Source organism: Microtus oregoni, unplaced genomic scaffold, assembly GCF_018167655.1.
Source record: "Microtus oregoni isolate MIOR12 unplaced genomic scaffold, Mior012 000092F_ref0000046, whole genome shotgun sequence".
Classification (NCBI taxonomy): Eukaryota; Metazoa; Chordata; class Mammalia; order Rodentia; family Cricetidae; genus Microtus; species Microtus oregoni.
This window is the reverse complement of record NW_024544604.1, coordinates 2,223,680-2,233,432: the sequence shown is the minus strand read 5'-3', so window position 1 is coordinate 2,233,432 and position 9,753 is coordinate 2,223,680.

The window sequence follows — 9,753 nt, the reverse complement described above, 5'->3', positions numbered from 1 at the left end:
GGTTGTTTGATGGTGATCTTCTTTTGTTTTCCCATGGTACTTTTCCTGGCACAATCTTTTTCCTTTGATGGAAGAGGGTCATCTGTCTCTGTCTATCTGTTGTTTTCATTGCTTAATTAATAAGAAACTGCTTGGCCTGATAGGTCAGAACATGGGTGGGTGGAGTAGACAGAACAGAATGCTGGGAAGAAGGGAAGTGAGGCAGATGCCTCAGGCAGATGATTAGCTCTCCTCTCCAAGATGGACGCAGGTTAAGATCTTTCCTGGTAAGCCACCACCTCGTGGTACTACACACATTAATAGAAATGGATTAATCAAGATGTGAGAATAAGAGGCTGAAACTAATGGGCCAGGCAGTGTTTAAAAGAATACAGTTTCTGTGTAATTATTTTGGGTGTAAAGCTAGCCGTGCAGGGGCCGGGCAGGAAGAAAAGCAGGCCTACTCACCTCATCACTACATTCCTTATCAAGACAATAGCCATATTGGATTAGAGGTCATCCATTTCTCACAGTGTAACACACATTAGAAATACTCCACACATCTGTCACCTACATTCAGAGGGCCTAGTTAAGTCTTACACGGGTTCTCCACCTGTCATTCCACAGTCATTGAGGTGGCACTTGCTTGGTCACCTGTTTCTGTGGGTTTACCCATCATGCTCTTGGCCCTTTTGCTCATAATATCACTCTTCCCTCTCTGACTGAATTCCAGGAGTTTGGCCCAGTGCTCAGCTGTAGATCTCTGCATCTGCTTCCATCAATTGATGAATGAAGGTTCTGTGGTGACAATTGTAATAGTTATCAAGCTAATTGCAGGGAAAGGCCAGTTAAGGCACCCTCTCCATTTTTGCTTAGGGTTTTTGTTATGGCAAAAGTAAAATGGCACCATTCCAGGTACTGAGACCACAACAGGCCATGAAGGCAGCTAGTCCCAGCCAGGCAGGGAGTCACATGGTGGGTGAGAGACAGAGACCTATTAGGCACACTATGCAGAGGAAGTGGGTATTTATTTAGTGGGTTATAGAAGGGAAGGGTAAAGGGAAGAGGGAGAAAGATAGGGGATAAGGAGAGGCAGAGAAAGAGAGAGAAAGAGAACAAGAGAGAGAGAGAGAGAGAGAGAGAGAGAGAGAGAGAGGAGGGGGTGGGAGGGGAGAAGTGGGGAGAAGGGAGAGAGGCAGAAGCTGCTTCTTTGGGAGAGAGACAGAAAGAAAGGAACTTAGGCTGGAAACAGAATGAAGATCTTCTTGCCTCAGTGAACAGGGGAGGGAGTGGGCGGGACTTTTCTCTTAAAGGGACAGGACATAACATCACAGTTTTAGCTGGGGTCATTCTTGTGGATTCCTGGGAATTTTCCTAGTGCCTGGGTTCTTGCTAAGCCCATAATGGTTCCCTCTTTCAAGGTATCTCTTTCCTAGCTCTTGCTCTCTGTTCTTCACCAAACTCAACCCTCCCAATCCCTCATGTTCTCCTCCCTGCAGTCCTTCTCCTCTCCCCATTCCCCTACCACCCTCCACCCATGCTGCCAATTTACTAAGGATGTCTTGTCTATTTCCCCTTCCCAGGGGATCCATGTATGTCTCTCTTAAGAGTTTTCCTTGTTTCCTGTCTTCCTGGGGCTGTGGACTGTAGGCTGGTTATCCTTTGCTTTATGTCTAATATCTACTTATGAGTGAGTACATTCTGTGTCTGGATTACCTTATTCAGGATAGTTTTTTTTCTAGTTCTATTCTTTTGCCTGTAAGTTTCAAAATAGCATTGTGTTTTACTGTTGAGTAGTACTACAATGTGTAAACTACCACATTTTCTTTATCCATTTTTTGGTTGAGGGGCATCTACTTTGTTTCCAGGTTCTGGCTATTACAAATAATGCTGCTATGAACATAGTTGAGCAAATGTCCTTATGGTCTGATTGTGAATCCTTTGGGTATATGCCCAAGAGTGGTATTACTGGGTACTGAAATAGATTGATTTCCAATTTTCTGAGAAACCACCATACTGATTCCCAAATAGTTGTACCAGTTTGCATTCCCACCAGCAATGGAGGAGTGTTCCTTTTACTTCACATCCTCTTCAGCATAAGCTTTCATTAGCCATTCTGACAGGTCTAAGAGGGAATCTCAGAGTTGTTTTGATTTGCTTTCCCCTGATGGCTAAGGAGCCCATTCCCTATGGAGCAATAGTTTGCTCAGCCTAGATACAGAGTGGAAGGCCTTGGTCCTGCCTCAAGTGATGTGACAGACTTTGTTGACTCCCATGGGAGGCCTTACCCTGTTTGTGGAGCAGATTGGGGGAAGGATGGGAAGAAGACTGGGGGGTGGAGTAGTAGGACAGGAGAGAGTAGGAGAGTGGTAACTGGGATTGGTATGTAAAATAAGATTGTCTTAAAAATTAAATTAAATTTAAAAATGCAGCAGCCAGTGGCTATAAGGAAAGTTAAAAAAATTAAAACACACTCCAAATGTTTGGAAGCTGAAGAGAATACACATGTGCTTCAGTGATACATAACAAAGGATTGGCTTTCTTTACAGCAAATGAATATAATCTGAGAATTATTCACTGAGTGAAGAGGTATGTAAAATAGCCAACCTCTCTACTAATTTTAAAATGCAAACTTGATTCTAAGGTGCTCAAGAAGATAAGTAAGAAAATAATAAACACCCCCAATGTAGATGATGGTTTTTTTTCTATATTTCTCAGCTAGGCTGGTTGGGGGGCATGTGTTTCCCACTGGAAACATGACCATAAGTGTATTGGGGGGTTTTATTTCTGGAAGAATCCCTGCTCAAGAAGCACAGGGTGCTGCAGTTCCCTTTCAGGTATGCATATGGATATACTCTTAGACATGTTGAGGAGATTCATCAGAATTCTACAACTTCTTATTTGAAGCAGAAACTCCTTCAAATTGAACAGTTAGTATACAGAAGGGAACAGCTGTTCAAGTTGTACAGTTGCTATATAGAAGGGAAAAGCTGTTCTTTGAACATTCACTAATAGCAGGTCCTAGGATAGCTTCTTTCTGTTCATTAATTCTAATACATAATTTACTCAAGATTAAGATGTATCTTTTCCTGTTCTCCATCACAGAGTATTTTCATAAAAATAAAGTAACATATCTAAAGTTTCCGAGTAGTGGAGATAAAGGTAGGCTTCAAATTTAGATTTGTCTAAACACAATCATTAGTACATTATACATTATATATTCAAATGGTCTTCAACCAGTACTGCCCAATATCGTATTCAGTAAGTCTAAGTGAGTCTCCACATTTAAATTAAGATAAAAAAAAATACTGCGCTGGGGCTATTGCTCAGTGAGTAAAAGCACTTATCATGAAAGTATGAGGACCAGAGTTGAAACCTGAGATTCCACAGGGTAAATCCAGATATGTCTATAACATATATATGTCCAATGCTCCTGTAATGAGATGAGAAACAGTGACTGAAAAATCTCCAGAAGGCCAAGTGCCTGCTATCCTGGTTTATAGTGCACAATTAAAAAGATTCTGTCCTCAAAATAAGGTGAAAGGCAAAACCCAACACTTGACATTGTTCTCTGACCTCCACAGTTGTGACATGGCACACACACACACAAACTCACACACAAAGATGAGTACATACACAGACACACACACACACATACATACACACACACATACACACACACATACACCACACACATACAAAAACAAAATACAATCCAAATGTTAGTTCTTCGGTTACAATGGATGAATTTCAGATGCTCAGTTACTCCTGTACTGGATACATAGAAAACATTGCCATATCACTAAGAGTTGTATTGATCTAGAACTAAGTGATCCTGACATCATTGAATTGTATAATCATATCTTTGAAGCTCTGATGAGATATTTTGCACCAACCAAAGAAGATGGAGAGCTTGGGTTTTACAATTCATATTAAGTAGTCTTCAACCAGTTTGTGGTAGAAATTACTATTGAACATGTGTATTCTCATGCTTCAGAGCTTACAGTCATACTCTCTTAATGAGATCTATTTTTCTTTTCTTTTTATATTTTTAATCAAAGTCTTACTATGTAGCCCAGGGCAGTTTGAGCTTTCATGTTCCTGCCTAAGCCTCCCAAGTGCTAGCATTACAACATTCTCCACCATGCCCACTTAGTTATGTTTCAGAGTCTTACATTTTTATTGTAGTGTGTGCATTTAATATGAGAAGTAGCATCAACAAATTTTGAAGTACACAACGTAGCATTGTTAACACCAGGCAATATGTTGTATATCGTGTCTCTAGCACTTCTTCTTTATATATAACTAAAACTTGTTATCTGATGAGCAGTAACTCTCATTTCTCCCACCCACCCCAGGCCCTGGCAGTCAGCAGCCTATCCTCTGTTCCTGTGACTTTTATTACTTATGATCCCTAATACAAGTGAACAGTGTTTGCCTTTCTGTGCCTGGCTTACTCTAGTTACTATAATGTATTCCAGGTTCATCATATTGTCCAAATGGCAGAGTTCCCTTTATTTTAAGGCAAATAATATTCCATTACATATGTACATCTATAGCTATGTCTATGAATGTCCTATTTTCTTTATTCTGTTAATGAACATTTTGGTAGTTTTTTTTCCTGTGTCTCATCTGATGTGAATAATGGTGCAATGAACATGGGAATGTTGGTATCGCTTCAAGATCACTAGTAAAATAGTTTTGCATAAATATCCTAAAGTAAAATTGTACCAGATTGTAATTCTAATTTTAATATTTTGAGGAGCCATGCTACTGTTTACCACAGTGGCTGTATTATCTTACACGCTATCAATAGTGTACCAGTTTCCCTAATTCTCCCCATGCTTGATACCACTTATTATCATTTTTTTCAGTAACAGACACCCTCAAAAGTGTTCAGCATCTACTCGTTTATTTGAATGACCATTTGATTGACATCAGTTTCTTCCATTTCATATTGTCTGTGTTAGTCAATTTCCCATTACTGTAATTAAGAACTGGGACAAAAAATTAATTCAGAAAAAATGTTTTGCTTTGGCTGCACATTATGGAAGCGTTGTGCCTTGGTTGGTTGATCCTGATCCTTTTTGGCACATGTTTATGTGGCACATTATTGTGGGAATGTGTAATAGAGAAAATGTTAACTTCTATGCAGAAATAAGGAAAAGAGGAGTACGAGCAAGAGGAGAAAAAAGAAGGGAAGAGGAGGAAAATCTGAGGAGAATGAATTAAAAGAGACCAAGGTCCCACAATCCCTTTTGAGGATACACCCTTGAACGATCTAAGATGTCTCACTAGGGTCTGTCTGGTAAATTGTTCTACATTTCCCAAAAGCTCTCCACTGGATAGCAACCTCATAACACATGAGCCCTTGGCAGATGGCATGGGCAAAAACTATAGCATGTAGCATGCCATTTAACTATTTTTGAGTTCCTTTTGTATTTAGAGGTTTTTGATTAATGTTGTCATTCTTGTGCTTTGCCTCCATATTGAGTAAGTAATCAATACAAAGCCTTGGGGGTTTTCATTACTATATATATATATATATATATATATATATATATATATATATATTTAACAGAAAATTTATGCCACCTTGCTTATACAATCAACCACACAGTGAAGTAGAACCCTCACCACAGGTTGCTCTGCTCCTGTCTCTTCCTCAGAACTTGGGGACGTAGCGCAGTGGAAGCAGCAGGAAGGGGACAATTGGTCATGGTGCTCTACAGGAAAACAAGGCCCGTGGATCAACAACTTCACACTGTAGACAAAGCTTGTTTATATCCATCTCCACAGCTACAGGATTACTAGCTCCTTTCTCCACCTCCACAGCCACTATTATCACAGTGTAGTCCCCATGGATCCTTTGCAATGTTGTTTCTTTCTGGGAGTGAGGAGACATCCTAACTCCAAATCAGGAGACTAGGTACCACTAAGCTCCCTTCCTGTTTCTCCACGTACATCAAAACCACTTAGTTCCATGCTGCCCTGGAGACACTGCCTATTTTGTTGGCCATTTGCCTCTCAGCCTGGGTATTGTTAGGCCTCTTTCTCTTGTTAATGCAGACGGACCTGAAGGATAGGACCTCAGCATTTCTGGGACGCCAGATCAAGTGGGCACTCCTGACTTCTCCACAGAACTGTGAGCTCTTAGTGGCAAGAAGCAACAGCATCTGGAACTTGTGGGAGTTTAGGCGTAAGGCAGTGACAGAATCATTGTAGTTTAAGCTCTGAAGTCAGAACATGTGATAGGCCAGAGGACCTCCAAGGAGTGGGAGGCTAAAGGCAAGATGTTGAAAGAGGGTCTGGATGTAATCCTGGCTCTTCCTCTTACTGAGGGCATGGCACTTTTTAAATCAAACTATGGTTGCCACATGTATAACAGTATCTGCCTACTCTGGGGATTAAATGAGGTGATGCCTATGAATGTGTAGCTGCCCAACACGTAGCATGAGCTCATTAATTGTAGCTGCTGCTGTTAAAGCATTGTTAATGCTCCCGTAGTGGGGGAGAAGAGCTGGTGACAAGACAGTGCCTTCTGAAGGGTAGCTAAATGCATCGTGGACCATCCGAGATTATAGTAATGCAGAAACATGCCCTTCCTGGGCAAGCCAATACATTGTGTCTTGTTGCATATTGGTCACAAGCTTCTTGGATAACTGGGCTAAAAAGGACCCCGAAGTCAAGGCAAGTCCCAGTGTAGTGGCAGAGGATCATCTGGGTCAGCAGGCTAACTGGGACTTCACCTTTCTTGCTCTTTCAGGATATACTTAACTTTTCATGTTTTACAAACTGGTTCATTTTAAACCCCGGTTTCTTGTTAGTGCCTCAGCGGGTGGGTAGATGGGGGGGGGGATAAACCTCTAACTCCTTTATTTGGGAATGTGGTTAGAAATATCTTTAGAGATAAGTGAAGCAGTGGTGGCGATGAGAAGGAGAAAATCAATAGCTAGACACAGAGAGAAAACTGACAAGAAGGTTATAACCTGGGCAACCGGTCTAAGCACCTATGACCAGTGTGCTAAGACCAAGAGTGCGCCTCGGCCTGAGTGAGCAAACACTGCCACCTGCTGGCCATAGAGAATACAACCGCTGAGGGACTATTTGCAAAACCACACACTTAAAAAACATCATGGGGGGGTGGAGGGTTGAAGGAAGAAGGAAGAGAAAAAAAGAAAATACTTAAGACTTAGTGTTTTACCATGTGCGTGTAAACTTGTGGTTTATATACCAAAACCAGACAGAAGAGGCAATAAGTTTAACAGGTAACTTTTGAGTGTGCATCCATTTTTTTTTCTGTGGTGGCAGTTTAAGATAGGGTCTGGCTACTTTGTGCAGGGTGGCTTTAAACTCCAGTTACAGAATGATTCTCACATCTCACCTTCTGAGGAAAATTTGGAGCACACGTGCATGCCACTGCATCCAACAAACACATTCTAGTTTTTAGTGGTTAACAAGTAGCCAATACGAACAACGTGCAAGTCACCAGTCTAATTATTGAACGGATCTTATTCACTACATTTTACATTTGGGCAAAAACACACATGATGAATGTAGTCCTAGACAAAGTTGATCTGCAGGGAACTGTGCGTGTCAAATATCAACCCATTCAGTGTAGTTCCAAGCACAAGGGATATATGTGAGAATAAAAGAAGCAAGAGATTGCAAATATTGGAGTAAAGAGAATGAGCAGGTAGGGCAATAAGAGAAATTAATAGAATACATGAAAACAATTTCATCTTCCCATACTGAGAAGCTCCTAAATGAGTCCCTTACGGTCTCAGGGAATATGGGCCTGCAAACCTAATACAGGATATGGTCATTTCTTCAAGAAGGTCTGTGTCTAGTTGAGGGCATAGGAGGTGACATCTGAATGCACACAGCAGTGCACAGAACCACGTGGTGAGCTGTGTAGGGGCAGGGCAGGTGACAAGCAGAGGAAGTTACCAGGTAGCAAGAGTCGAGGTCTAGACTGTGCAGCCTTTTACCATAAGCCACACTAGATAAATGTAAAAGTCTGAAATTCCAAAGGACTTGAGGGTAAGGATTAGGATTTCACAATAGCAGGTTAAAGACCATCTAGGGAGGACCAGCTTTACTGATGGATAACCAATTAACATAGTCTTCCTACACAGGCATTTGATTTATGAATAGGGTACTCCATTACATTCCAAGCAACATATTGGGAATGAATCTCTTGAGCCTCCTGTGTCTAAACACTGTGCTCTGCATTTTGTGTCACCTTGGAGGCACAGTGGGAGTACAAAGGGCTAGAGAGGCGGTCAATGGATTTGAGCACAGTTCCTGGAGCCAGGCTCTGTTTGGAATTTGGAGTCATGGCCCTGGTTGGAATTTCACAGCTGTGTGGCTTTGGACAAGTTGTTTAACTTCACTGTTCCTACTTTTTCATCACATTGTATTCAGGATAAAGATGGTTGAATTCTTGTAACGCCCATGGAGAAGAGCCTTGGGGTCAGTGACCTAATTCTATGTAGTTGTACTAATGGCAATAATCTGATCTTAAGATTCATTGGAGTGAACATTTCTTTTTTGTCATTGTTTGATCCTGTCCTTTAGTCACCTTTAGTTATTGACCTGGAATTGGGGAATGGAAAGAAGTAATTGGGGCTAGAGTATTTGAAAGAAAGTAAAATGTCCCCCTCCATCGAGGCCTGGGAACAACATAATTTTCAGAGTAGAAGTCAAGCTTTGTTCTGAACAGAATCCTCATCATTTCCCTGGCTCTGGCTTCACACACACATCAAAAGTCAACCCTCTAGAACCGAGTCCACCTTGCTCCCCAGTGAGAGAGAACATCCCTCTCTTCCAGCACAGCATAGACCCGGGATCTGTCCCAACTAGAGGGAAGAGAATGTGAGAGAGGAGAGGTCAGTTTGGCACATGAAGTCCCACCCTTCCCTGCCGGAGTTATTGAAAGTTAACGATTGCCTAAGGAAGGGTATCATTTCTTTCTGTGTTGTCACTGGTAAGTTATCCATGGTTTTGTAAACAATGCCTATGCATGCTGATACATGGAACTCTATTAAACGCCCCAATGGAATAAGGCCACAGAAGTAGGAAGGGGACCAATAGGAAAGGTGGTCAGTAGTAGAAGGGGGAACTAGGGGGAACAGATACGGTCATAGTACATGTGAGAAATTGTCAAGATGTTACCTTTTAAACATTTAATTAAATAAATATGAAAAATGATTTGGGATGAAAGAAGAGTGAAATAGTGAGGCTGGTGGAAAGGCCTCTGTACCTTAATGGCCTGTCCCAGAACTGTGTCTGAGATGAGGCCTATTAAATTGACCAAGATGGTATCTAATCTAGGGAATTTTGTGTCCCTTTCTGTTAGTGACGCTAAAGGATGCTTCTCTGTGTTCAGGTAGACGCTCCACCCCAAGCCTCTTCCCCCTGGGAGTTGCCTCAGTCCAGACTTTGTCCCTGAGAAAGCCTGCCAAACAATAACTCCTCCCTAGAGATGCTCAAGACCATTCCCACAGGGTATTTAAACAGGCCCCCAGAGAACAAACATATAGTTTTCTGGGTCTTCCTTTCCCATCTCCTCTCTGGAGGGCTGGAAATCCATCCAGGAGCCTTTGTATCCATTAAACCTGGGCTTTTTCTAATTCATTTTGAATTAGTCTGATTCAGATTATTGCATCACCGGAGAGGCTTATCGGGGTGCAGAAACTTTTCATCTGGAAGTTCCATCGAGGGGCTGTTTCTCCCACTGGCTTGGGGCCATGTGGTGGAAAAGCACCCTTC